This window comes from Fukomys damarensis, unplaced genomic scaffold (assembly GCF_012274545.1).
Source record: "Fukomys damarensis isolate Sample0158 unplaced genomic scaffold, DMR_v1.0_HiC HiC_scaffold_11, whole genome shotgun sequence".
In the NCBI taxonomy this organism is placed as follows: Eukaryota; Metazoa; Chordata; class Mammalia; order Rodentia; family Bathyergidae; genus Fukomys; species Fukomys damarensis.
The window spans coordinates 35904858-35919122 of NW_022900923.1; the positions used below are offsets into that span (position 1 = coordinate 35904858).

At 32.4% G+C, this 14265-nt stretch overlaps 1 pseudogene; it reads left to right on the forward strand.

Annotated features, from left to right (window-relative positions):
* Nucleotides 1-1444: 1444 nt before the first annotated feature.
* On the forward strand, nucleotides 1445-1531 carry LOC117285637 (annotated as a pseudogene).
* The last annotated feature ends 12734 nt before the right edge of the window (nucleotides 1532-14265 follow it).

Below are 14265 nucleotides of genomic sequence, written 5' to 3' on the forward strand. Positions count from 1 at the left end.
TATGAAAGTAACCAATAATATAAGGTAATTTTGTAAAGATTTTTGATTATAATTGTTCAACATTTTTCACTGATTCCAGAGAAATCATAAATATATTTTATACCTTCTAGTGTAAATCCCCAATAAAACAAGCAGCAATGAGTTTTTGCCTCTAATTTTAAATCAATATTTTTCTTGGCCCAGTGTACTTTTTAAGCATCATTGCCCAATTAAAATTAAAAACTATATCATTTAAAATTAAAAGTCTCCAATTAAAATGCAGCCACAGATAATTTATTTGTCTCCTTGGAATTATTTCCAAAGATCCTACTTTCCTTTCTTATAAAATACATGGATAAGTATTAGCATCGGTTTCAACAGTCTTCACAGTGGGAATACAGACATGACAGGAAGAAAAGCACAGCTTCTACCACTTTGTATGTGGTAGATGATTTGTTTACACTATTAGTGGGATCGACTAAGTGAAACCAAACTGGATGTGCCTGAAAGATTCTGCTGGTGCATTTTTCATAAGCGGTGCACATACGGCATGTGCACTGAAAATGCAGTAGACTGAAACAACTAAATCTTTTGTTTATATCAGTTTTTGCTACATGCGTGGAGATCTGCATATAGACCTCAACTAAATCATTCATTTGGGCTTCACAGAATCCTTGCCAAACAATGAAAATCATTATCATATACTGTAGAACTCTACTGGAAAGTGCAAGAATGTTCTATCTGCAGGAAAAAGAAAGAGAATGGTCAAGCTGAAACTTAGCAGGAAGGTAAAAGTAGAATATTTGTAAACTTTCCATATTTTAAGTATAATTTTACACTACATACTTTCTTAATAATAATAATAATACATTACATAACAACTATATAAGCATAGTTATTAAATAAGATTTATTATGTGAATGTGGGATATTAATGATAAAACTACTATAAGCCAAAATAAATGTATGCCCCTATATGTTCATTTATGTTGGTTTTTAATAGCTTAATCAATAATATTATTTTTATTTTAAATTCAATTCATAATGTTCCCTTTTGCCTAAGTGGGAATTATTTGTATTATAAGTTTCCTACTGAAAACAACACCACAAATAAACATCACTCTGACTAATTTCATTTCTATCAGACCCACCCCAGACCCTGCTCTGGAGAACAACATTGCCTGAGATCTAGAGCTGCTATATATAAGAACAAGAAAAAAGTCATGTGGGTGAAAGAGGAAGGCCAGGAAGTTGTCTCTGTTATAATTATAACCCTATCATCACTATCAATTTTCCAAAAAATATAAAAAATATTTGAATAATTAAATTTGACAAGGAATGATTACCTTTATTGGCACTAGCTCAAATACACCTTTCCTCCTTTAAGGGGCATAAACACATTTTTTGTTTTATCAAAAAGGTGCATAAATATGAATGGAACAAACCATGTTTATTAGAATATTTCTATCACTTCTCGGCCTTTTGGCTAAGATCAAGTGTAGAATATTTCTATTGCTGAATTATTAATTTTCATTTTATGAGTTTTATCATATTACACAATGAATGCTTAACAGGAAAAGATCAGTAAAATAAAGTATTGCATTTTTAATATTTATTGCATGTTTATGAAAGTATTAAAATTTTCAACATCGACTGGTTTTTGATGTCCAAAGTCTAAAAAAGATCATCAAAAATTAAAACCTATATCAACTACAATGAAAATACTGACAGCACTCTACAAAAAATAGTAATCTGTACTTTAGTTATCACACCTAAGGCAGTTTTTACATATGGGAGCAGCATGTTTCGCTTTTCTGTCCTTTTTGTAGGCCATACATCACATCTTGCTGGTCTTGCTGTTTTGTCAGTAGGTTCTTAGTAATTATACAATGTTTAGTTAACAGGAACATAAAATATCAATAAAATAAAGCATTAAATTCTTAATATGCATCGCACATTTAGACTAAGCCCCAATGTTTTCACATCAGCTGTTTACTTGTTTTGAAACCCCAAATGAAAATATCATAAATAAAAAACTATGTGAATTGCAATGAAAATGCCAACTACAACAAAAATCTTTCTTCAATTGTCACACCCAAGGCAATTTGCACCATGAAAATTGCATGTTCCATACACAAATATCTCTTACACTGGTAGCAGGAATGTTCTTGTTTTCCTGTCCTTTCTTGCAGGGCACAGTTGTCATTTTGGTTTTACTATTGTCGTATTATGTCTTTCAGATGCTGCACCTGCCTGTTCACCTTTCAGCTCACCAGTGTGCTGCACAATTTTTTTTGCGATGTTCCCTGGTCAGAAATCTTTTGTTTTTCTTTTGTGTAAATGATTTCTCATGAGTTCCAGTCCCAATCCTCTAAGAAAATTTCTCCTTGGCATTTTGCACTTTCTATTTCCTTTGTAAACTATTTATGACAAATATGTTTCAAATCAAGTAAAGCACAACTATTTGCCATTGCTTTGTGTTTTGAGTGACATCATAGTTGCTGCATAACTTATTCATATAAGAATAAAACAAATGATGCTGTCAACAGACTTGTTGCTCCCATCAACCAAAGCAATCAGAATGTGATATTTGACAATTGGTTTACCAGTTTCCAATCTATATTATATTTGATAACAGAGTACAAGTTAAGCTGCATAGGAACAAAGTATTCCAAAGGAAATATTGCAATATCAGAATAGAGAACTATATTGTACAATCTTTGAATTTCAAAAGATTTACATTAACCTCACCTATGCCAAAGAAAAACAACCTGATACTGTTGATGTAACTTTGCACCATGTAGGAAACATTGACAGGGGAACTTCATAAAAACAAGGCCTGAGATGGAAACTTTCTACAGTTACGCAGCAACTAAGATGTAACTCAAAACAATAACCATTGGCTAATGGCTGTGTTTTACTCAATGCTAAACATAAAATGAATTGAAAATATTTTGGTGTTATTCAATCATGTGAGTAATATTCCTAAGAGCTTCACAAATGTTAATACATACCAACTCCTTTTTTAAAGTGGAAAAGTTTCAGTACTGTAGACTACTTTAGTTATAGATATTTTACATTTCAGTACAGTAAATTACCAAATAAAATTGTGAGTCTGATAGAGTATCAGATCACTAGAGCTTACTTGTTTAGAATTGTTCTTAAATTCTGAATTTGAGCAGTCGAATTAATATGACATTTCACTTCACTCTAAAGACTATAATATATCCCCTGTTCAAAAATTATACTTATTGTTTAGTTATTTTATTTTTTACCTTCATAGTCCAGTTCTTTGCATTTCTGACAGATTGTGCTTGTATGTATGTGTATATATTGCCACACTTTTAACAAGTATTTGTTATTTTCTATATTTTAGAAAGTTCTTAATTACAGAAATATAGTGTATACTGAAAGATTTCTATAAATAATTTATTTTATTTGCTTTTAGTCATAAGAGGACTATAATTAAAGATTTAATTTTTATTTAAATATTGTTTAAGAGTTACTTCATAAAGATGATTCACTTACAAGATATTTGCATCACCAGAATGAATAAGAACTATCCTTCATGTGACTATAATTTCTCAGAAAGTTGGAAATGAATTGAATAGTTTTCTGTGATTTAAAACTCTCCAGAGTAGTTGAAGCAAAAGTATAACTGAAGAATAGAAGAAAATGTCCCTTGCCTTGTAGAATTTCAAAGAAAAGAAAAATTGCTGCCTACAGTGCTGATTTTCTGACACGAGCTCTGGAGCAAACAACCACAGGAACAAGAAAATTGGATGGTTTTACAATTTAGTAGATCCAATTCATCAATAAACACCTTCACAAAAGCATAGTTGCAATTTTTTTTTATTCAAAGTCATGGACAATGATTTTTTTCCTTATCTTGGAAAATTTGAAGTACAGAAGAAAGCAGTATCATTCTATGGTTCAAAAACACTTCTGTGTGCATTTCTTTGAAATAAACCACAGAATTAAAATATTCCTAATGCAGCTTTTGATATTGCTTGAGATATATTTTGTAAGATTTTTGCAAACCTGGTCAAATGTGTAAACAATATAGATCAATAAACTATTACCTTTGTTGATTATGTATATTCATATTTTGCAAGTATGCTTAAGATGTAAAACAATTGTGTCTTTGTCTTTTCTGATTATTTTGTTCCTGATACATTCCAATAAGTAATTAAATAGATCTGTTAGACATTTACTTTTTGTTTATACTTTTTCAGTTCTCTTTTAGAATCCAATCACTCATCATTCTAAAGTGCTGATAATTGTGTCCTCCACCACTGGATTTATATATCAGTAAACTAATATATTCTATCAAAATTTCTATTAACTATGGGTCAATTACATTCTCATGTACCATCAGTTCAGGTTTTCAAGTTTAGAATAAGATTAATTATTAATAGTAAGTGAGTATTTTTATTAGTAATTCAGTCTAGTCCTCAAAATTTTCCCACTACTACATGCCCATATTGATTGGGTTGTAATCACAACAGCTAAGTTAAGGAGTCAGCATAGATGCCCCATGGATGATAAGAGGATGAAGAGAATGAATTTTATTTTATTTTTTTTTTGGTACCAGGGATCAAACTCGGGTCCTTGCACTTGCAAGGCAGGCACAGGAACCACTGAGCTAAATCCCTGGCCCAAGAATGTACATGTTTGAGTGTTACTCACTCATAAAGAAGAACAAATCCATGTCACTTGCAGGGAAATGGATGGAAATCATCATACTAAAAGATATAAGACAGATTCAGAAAGTAAAATACTGCATATTTTATCTCAATATGTAGATTCTACATAAAAAGACATGAAAATACATGGATGATTATCACACAAGGGAGAGGGGAGGAGAAGGGAGATAAAAATGATTGAAGTATTTGTTTTGCAGCTGCATTTTATTGCTTTTCATTTTTTATTAGTACATATTTGCATTGCATAATGATTATATAATGACTATGTTCCTTGTGGGAAGTTAGTACATGTACATAGCACATTTGTTAAATAGGCCATCTTTCCTTCAGCTTATGTTTGGCCCATTTGTCAGAGATCTGATATCTGAATCCGCCTAGTGTTTTTCCTTCATCCTCAAATCCTGTTCCATTCTTCTCGTGTACCATTACTATGCTGTGTGCATAACTGTACATTTGTAGTATAGCTTCAAATCCAAGTTTGTGATGCCTCCTGCTTTAATCTTGTTCCTTAGCATTGCTCATGCTATTCTGGGTCTCTTCTGTTTCCCTGTGAATTTTAGAATTGTTTTATCTAAATCTTTGATGAGTGATTTTATTGCATTAAATATGTGTATCAGAATATACATAAAGGCCATTTTAACTGTATGGGTTTTGTCTATCCAGGACTACCTTTCCATTGTCTGATATTCTCTTCAATTTCCTTTTACAGTACACTAGAGTAGCTTTCATTGCAGAGATCATTGCATTGTAGAGATCTTAGTTACTTCCAACATATTTAATATTTTTGATGCTATTACATATGGTACTGTTTTCCTAATTTTTTCAGTGAGTTTAATTTTGAAATACTGGAACACTATTGATTTATATGTATAAATTTTTTATCCTGCTACATTGCTGAATTTGGTTATTGTTTGTAAAGTCTTTTGGTGGAGTTTTTTTGTTTTTTGTTTTTTGTTTTGCTTGTTTGTTTGTTTGTTTGTTTTTGGTCTTTTATGTAGAGGATCATGCCAACTGCACAAGATAATTTGAATTCTTTCTTTCCAAACACGTCCATTTTAATTTTTTCTCTTGCTCAGTTGTTCTGGCCAGTATTTCATGCACTAAATTGAACAAAGGTAGTTAAAGTGTACATCCTTATATTGTTCTGTCTTCTTCCTGATTTTAGAGGGGAATCCTTCACTTTTTTTCCCCAGGTAATAATGTTGACAGAAGGTATGCCTAAACAATTTTTATCAGATTGAAATAAGGTCCTTATTTTCTTCAACTGTTTTGTTTCCCCCAAAGAATGGATGCTGGATTTTGTCAAAGGCTTTTTCTGCATCTATTCAGGTGATCATGTGATTTTTGTCTTTTTTGCCCTTGCTTCAGTTTACGTGATGTGCTATATTTACTGATTTACATATGCTGAAGCATCCTTGCATCCCTGGGATGAAGCCTATTTGGTCACATTATATGGTCTTTTTTTTTAAGTTTATTGGTACATTTTAAGTACACAGTACAATTACATTCATCATTGGGATCTTTACCTTTAAGTGACAGGTCTTGGTTCTCATTTTTTCCCTTTGTCCCTGCCCTCCCTTCACCCCCTCCTCCCCTCCCCCTTTATAAACACTTTATTTCCACTCTTTCATTTTCTCATACTTTTTTTCTTTTCCCTTATTACCTTTCCCCTACCCTTCCCACTTTCCCTATACCTTTAGCCCTTTTCTTCCTATTTCACATTGTCAATTATCTCATTAGGATCTTTTATGTACTGTTATAGTTTTTCACACCAGAGAAACTATTTACAGATGTGTGATTTATTTATTTCACTTAGGAGTATATCCTCATTATGTATACATTTTCCTATGAATGAAACTAATTTCTCATTCTTTATGGATGAGTGTTATTCCATTTTATAGAAAAACCAGAAGCCATCCTAGGCAAGAGAGAAGTGGCAGTGGGTATAACAATCCCCAATTTGAAATTATACTACAAAGCCACTGTGATAAAAACAGCACGGTACTGGCAAAGAAACAGACCTGAGGATCAGGGGAACAGACTGGAAGATACAAAAACAACTCCAGATGTACTTAGCTACCTTATCTTTGACAAAGGAGCTGACCATCCTCACTGGAGGCAAGATAGTCTCTTTAATAAATGGTATTGGAAAAACTGGATTTCAATCTGCCAAAGATTAAAGCTAGACGCTTGTCTTTCACCATGCACTCAATTAAATCCAAGTGGATTAAAGATCTAAATATTAAAAAAGAAACACTATATGATGTTTTCGATTATATATTGTTTGCCAGTATACTGTTTAGGATTTTTATATCTCTGTTCATTTAAGAAATTGGCTTTTAGTTTTCTTCAGTGTTGGTTCCCACTCTAGTTTTGGAAGCAGAGCAATATTTTCTGCCAAGAATAATTTTGGAAGTATTCCTTTCCTTTATATTTCATTAGAGTTTCAGGAGTATTTGCCTCAGATATTCCTCTAATTTCTTGCAGAAATATAGCAGTAAAATCATGAAGACCTGGGATTTTCATAGTTTGTAGTTTTAGTGTTGCTGTTAAATTTCATTGTGTGTTATTGGATTATTCACAGTTTTAATATATTATTAGTTCACTTTTGGTAATTTATATGTGTCTAGGAATTTCTTCTAAATTGTCTAATTTATTGGTATATAGATTTGGGAAACAGTTGATAATAAATGGAATTTCAACATTGTTCATTAGAATTTCAGCTTTTTAATTTCTAATTGCATTGATTTTGTTCTTTTTTCATCTTTTTCTTTTTTGCATAAGGTTGGCTAAAGGTTTGTTTAATTTGTTCTTTTTTTTCTAGAACAAGCTCTTCAAATAATTACTTTCTTGTAGGTTTTTTGTCTCCATTTTATTTCTTTGTGATGTGATTTTTATAATTTCTTTTTTTGTACTTGCTTTAAATTTGTATTGTTCTTGTTTTTCTATGAGCTTGAGGTGCATTATTATGCTATTTACTTGTGTTCATTCTATATTTTTGATGTGGCATTCACAGCTTTAAACTTTCCTCTTAGTTCTGCTTTTTTTGTACTCTGTATTCTTCTATGTTGTACTGGCTTTATAATTTAAACATAGGATCAGTCCTTTTTCTTGATGTCTTCTATGCCCCATTAATTATTCAAGAGTATATTGTTTAATTTTCATGCATTTGCAAAATTATAGTTTTTTGCTACTAAATTCTAGTTTTATTATGGTATAATCTGAATATGCATGATAAAATTTTGATTCTTTCACATTTACTTCAACATAACTTTTTAGCTAATATTTTAGAGAAACTTCCATGTGCTGCTGAAAATAATGTGTATTCTGTTGGGTGGAATATTCTGTATACATCTATTAAATCCATTTGTTCATAAATTTTGTATAGCTCTGATATTTCTTGCTTATTTTTTGTCTAGTAGATCTATTTACAACTATGAAGCATTGAGGCTCCTACACTATAATAATTATGTTTAAATGATTTATTTATGTCTAGTAGTACTTATTTTATGATGTTTGTTACACTGGTAATCCTCACATACATATGAATAATTGTTTTATTTTCCTCTCAGATTGTTCCCTTAGTCAATATAGAGTGACTCTCTTTGACTTTTCTGATCAATTTTTGCTTGAACTCTCCTTGGTCTAAATATAGGTTTGCTACTCCTACTGTTTTCTCTATTTTAATCTGGATTAAATGTTTTACTTGTATACAGCATGCCTTTGGATTTTATTTCTTAATCCATTCTGCTATTTGTGCTTTTTGATTGGAAAATTTACACCTTTAATACTGAGAGTTATTTATTATTGTAAATTAGTGGCTTGTTTCTTGTTACATTATTTTCTTATTGGTGATTCCCTTTCTTTGCCCTCTACTTAACTGCTCACTCTACCTGGTGTATTGCTCTTTTCAGCTTCATTATCTCTTTCTGCGGTGTCCTTGAGAATTTTGGAGTGCTGGTTTGGAGGTTATGAATTCCTTTAGGAATTCCTTTAGGTGCCCTTCACTTAAAATACCTTATTTCTCTATGCATTTCAAAGGATAGTTTTGCAGGATCAAATTATATTGTATGAAGATGCCTAAATGAAATATTATTCTGTATAAATAATATGCATATGATTACATATAATATGCAATTTCTCAGTTTTGTTTAAAAATCTATAACCTTTCTAGCCCAGACAATTGAAATGCTGCCCTATTTTCTTCAAATACAAGAATCTAAAATGATCAAATTCTAAGAATGATACGAAAATTTCATACAATTGAATTTAGGAAGTATATGTCCCTCTTTTCACAACGTATTTTGTATCTAAAAATATCTTACATGACTCTACATTATTTTGCCATTCTTTGCATTTGCTTTACTCTAGTCTACAAAACTAAATCAAGCTTCAGTGTGCTTAAAGATCTGAGCACTAACTAAACATTCATTAAACATTTTCTCATTGATAACTCATCACCACTCTCTACAACTACTGTGAATTCATTTATGCTCTTGATACTACAACACCTGTCATTTGTTTTTTTTCTCTTTCTCTTTAAATAGATATTTCTTGTCCTATAAAACTTATTTAGAAACAATATCAAAACTACAGAAAATAGATAACAAAAATAACTATAATCACATCACCCAAGACTTAAGGATTTTAATGATATCTATGTTTCCATTAAATAACTCATTAAAGCAAAATATGCCAGAAACATTTGAAATCATATTTGAAGATTATTTCTATTTTCCTATTAGTCTGTTCAAAAATAATTTTAAAAGTGAGAAAATAAATTTTGTATATATCTTTCTAACATATATGTATCTAAGTAAATTATTAAATGTTATAAATTTTAGTTGAATTATATTTGTTTGAAAATACACTTGATAGAATAGTGAAAGCCATTCTAGGTAATGAAGACAAGGTATGGGTGTCACAATCCCCAACTTGAAACTATACTGCAAAGCTTCTGTGATAAAAACAGCAAGGTACTGGGGCAACCCACATTCCAGTTCCCCTTCTGTCTTAGACAGAAACAATCTTTCTCTCAATAAATTTTTCCTACTCCTAACCTCTGTTGTTTTTAAAATTCATACTTCTATTTCAGAGAGCATGAAGTTGAGTTTCAGAAACCTAGCAGGTTTAGGAGTTACATCTCTTCCCCCTATATTATAATGGAGGTCTTTCACCAAGATTACTGGTCAGATATAAGAGTTTTCTTTCTTAAATTCTAACTTTTATTTTCTTTCATAGATTGTAACTTTTATTTCATAGGCTCAGGACACTTATAAGTACCTGCCTATAGGACATCATTTCAGTTTGTAGGTTAATAAGTGGTGAGATATTGGCTTTAATTTAGGAGTGTTTCTACAAAATCAATGACCTCCTCAATGGTCTGTAGGGTAGTTAAATCATAAATTAGATATTATAGATTCAGAGTAATTCATTAAAAGGGTAAGTCCTAAATAACATAGTTAAAACACTTTCATTCTCTTTTAAGAGGCAAAAAGCAGCCATTCAGGTTCCTTGATTATTGGTTTAATTTTCTTCTTGGCAATGCAGTTGCAGTCAGTCCTAGGTTTTGTCTCTAGAGGCATGTTTTGCTAAGGGTTACAGATACATTCTGGAAAAGTTCCTTATCTTAATTGTCCTTTTACACCTGCGGTGGTTTAGATTTAGTTCTTGTGCCATAGCTAAAGGCACTTTTTTGTCCCTTCTTCATTGCCATGTCCCTGAGAAATAACACAGTTCTCCAGCAATATTTGATTCAAGGCACTTCCCTCCTCTGTGACTGCTGGATTTCAAAATAGCTTCCAGAATGGTGAGTTACCCTTCCCCAGAACCCTTCAAAAGTAAAGCTGACCACTTATTTCTGGGCAATATAGAATACTGACCTAGGCTTAATCCTGAAACTCTTGAAGACTAAATATAAGTTTTAGTCTAAATTTATCTTTCAGTCTTCAGGCAGAATTGGAGATGAAATCCTCTATGTCCCTCAAGAATGATGCTGTTTTTTTATAACACAGATAAGTTCATTGATAGAACAAAATGTCCCTAGGGAACTTTATGAGTTTAATAACAATTTTAATCAAAATAGGTATTAAAAAATAGGCACAGGCCCAGTCTCCAGAGGATTGCCTTTCATCATGATTTCTCTCCAGAACATCTTGCTAGGTCAGGAACTATTCTGAATACATGGCTTTGCTGTATAAAATATCTTTGAAAAGATGGGGTTAGTGGGCAACCCGTTTTCTGGTCTCCCTTCTGTCTCTCTTATGCAGAAGCCATGTAGCTCTCCATAAAATTTTTCTACTTAACAAAACTAGTATGGTACTGGCAAAGAAACAGACTTGAGGATCAGTGGAACAGAGTAGATGATGCTTAAACAACTCCCAGACACACTCAGCCACCTAATCTTCAAAAAAGGAGCCAAACACCCTCACTGGAGGCAAGATAGCTTCTCTAATAAATGGTGCTAGAAAAACTGGGTTTCAACTTCCCAATAATTAAAGCTAGATTTTTATCTCTCACCATGTACTAAAATAAAATAAAAACGGATTAAAGATCTAAATATGAAAATAGAAACACTAAACCAACTGGAAGAGAGGCTAGGTAGAACTCTTGAAAATATTAGTGTAGGAAAATATTTTATAAACAAAACCTCAGTTGCATGTGAACTAGCACAATCAACAAGTGGGATTCTCCTTATTAAAAAGCTTCTGCACAGCAAGAAAAAACACCAACAGTGTGAAGAGACAACCCACAGTGTAGGAAAATCTTTTCATCAGTTGTTTCTCAGACAAAGATCTACTATCTAGAATATATAAAGTACTCAAAAAAATCACACTCCCCAAATATAAAGACCCTAAGTTGTAATTTACATAATTTTGTTTTTGTTTTTGTTTTTTGGTACCAAGGATCGAACTCGGGTCCTTGCGCTTGTAAGGCAGGGAGAGGAACCACTGAACTAAATTCCTGGCCCTAATTTACATGTTTTTAGGAAATTGAATTAATAAAGAAAAATAGGACTCTTGACCTATTCGATGTCAAATGTACCAAGTTGATGCTTTCATAACAGAGGAATGAAGCCTCAAACCAGAGGTTGAAGTTAGGAGAAGAATAGCTGGTGGATTTCCGGAGAGGTCCTGAGTGAGGAGCCTCTGAGGCACTTTATCAGGGGTAATTTATATAGCAAAATCACAACGTGGGTGCAACGTGTGTCAAACTGTAATCAACCTGTAGGACAATATAGTCACTAAGCTAGCACTGATCCAACAGGGAAGGCAAGGGGATATGGAAAGATCAAAGAAATTCTTGGAAAGGAGAAGAGAGTACATGTCCAGATATTCAGGTCACTCGTGTAGATGTCTGATATCTATTGGGGCCCACTGGACCAGGTGGTACTAATCATGGCATAACCCCAAGCTGCTCCTTATTAAAGGGAGGCATGCAAGCCTGGCTATTGAGCCTGGCTCCCTCTACATTTGCCTCCAGATACAACTCTGTTGTCTTTATTTTTTGTGGGACTTCTTTGAGTGCCCAGTCCCTCGATGATTTTATATTAATTTCTATCTAATTTAATTGGACAGGACATTTCATTAATAGGACATGACATTTCAAACATGTATCTATTAAATTACCAATAATAACACAAGTATTAAAACTATTTCTAGAATCCATAAAAGGCAAGTATGCATGGACTAAAGTATGTAGTACATAATACACGGTAGCAAAAAGTTAAAATTGGTATTTTATGACTTTGGGAGATCTTTGTGTCATTAAATTGTTACGTAATGAAAATGAATCTGTCCTCTAATTTTGGTTGAAGAAGACTTTTTTTTTTTTCTGGTATCAGGGATCCAACTTGAGACCTTGCCCTTGTGAGGCAGGTGCAGTGCCACTAAAGCTACATCCCTGGCCCTGAAGAAGACATTTTTGTTTTGTTTCGTTTTGAGACAGGGTCTCACTGTGTAGTTGAGACTGACCTGAAACTCACTATGTAGACAAAGCTGGTCTCAAACTCACAGCGATCCTCCTGCCTCAGCCACCCAAGTGCTGGGATCACAAGCGTGGGCCACCACTTCCGGCAAGAAAACATTTTTGAGAAAAAATATCATGAACTTATATTTCAGCAAGGAACCTATGTAATTTTGATAATCACTAGTTTTCTAAGACTGTAAAATGTATGCTAAAAACTTAAAATTAATCATTGTGCTTGGTATACTTTTTGTGTAGGAATTATAATACCATATGAAGCTCAAGAATATCATCGATGTACCATAGATTCACTAATTTGAATTTTCCGTATTTGAAATTACACCAATTCACACTCACTAGCAAAGTGACTCGTGATAAAGTTTAAAAGGCATTAAAATAGCAGAAGTTTGTGATAATTATAGATTCACTTGAAAATGTAGCTATCTGAATGTTATTTAAATTATTCATGTGAATATGAAATAGCATTAGCTTTATTATTATTAAATATCAGACAGGTACACTAATTCCCACTATTTTTAACTCACCTCTCACATTTCCTTTGTTCCTGTAGCTATTTTTATGCTGCTCCTTTCTCTCCCCTATGAGATTGCACACCTCTCTTAAACACATTACTAAGGCCCCTATTCACCTTCAGTTTCTATTGAATAAAATGGCCCTAAGAAGGGTTTGCAGAATAAATTTTTAAGCGCTTATACCCAATTCTTGCCATATTTATGTCTGATTTTTGCCTATAAAGTGGATTGTACAACATGCCTGCTGTTATAAATATATATATCTGAAAAGGAAACTTGTTGAGATAATGATTTAATAAGGTTTTTTAGTGTCACATTGAAATGTTTTCATTGTTTTTAAAATTAGCAAGATAATAGATAAAACAAGTTCAAGTAAGAGTGTAATTAACTCATTTGCATCAGATAGAACACATATGCAATATCATTTTTCTACTACTTCCTCTGATTCACTTTTTTTTCTCTTTTGTTGCATGATGTTAATTCAAGTGAGTTGTTTTATTGCTGCCTCACTTCCAATGAAACTCTAGAGGTCACATGAATATAGATTGAGTGAACATAATTTTAAATCATTATGTGCAGTCACATCCAAAAGCAGGAGATGGGAGGAAAATGTTGATAATCATACACCATCCATTTCAAAATTTAAATTGATTTGACTTGAGGCTAAGTGCTAAAAGCATATTTAATATAGTAAAAAGCACAAATCTATACTATATTGTTCATCACCCTGTTATTACTAAGCACATCACATCATTTTCCCTTCAAAATTTCACTGCAGAAAGTTTTAAAGAAATGATTGCAATCAATCTTTTAACAACTCCAGTGTGGTTCTTAATTCTACTGTCTATGTCTGAAGAAAAGAAATGCAGTCTTCATTTGCCTGTTTCCTTTAACAGTTCTAATTAGACCAGTACATCAAAACTTGTTTTCTCCTAGTTATATCCTATTATTAACAACCGATAAGTAATGACAGGACACAGGAGCCAAGGAACAGTAACTAATACCCTGCTACTTGTACCTTTCCATGCAACACATGCTCAAGTATTAGGTGATTGTAGGATTTTTTTTTTTTTTTTTTTTTTC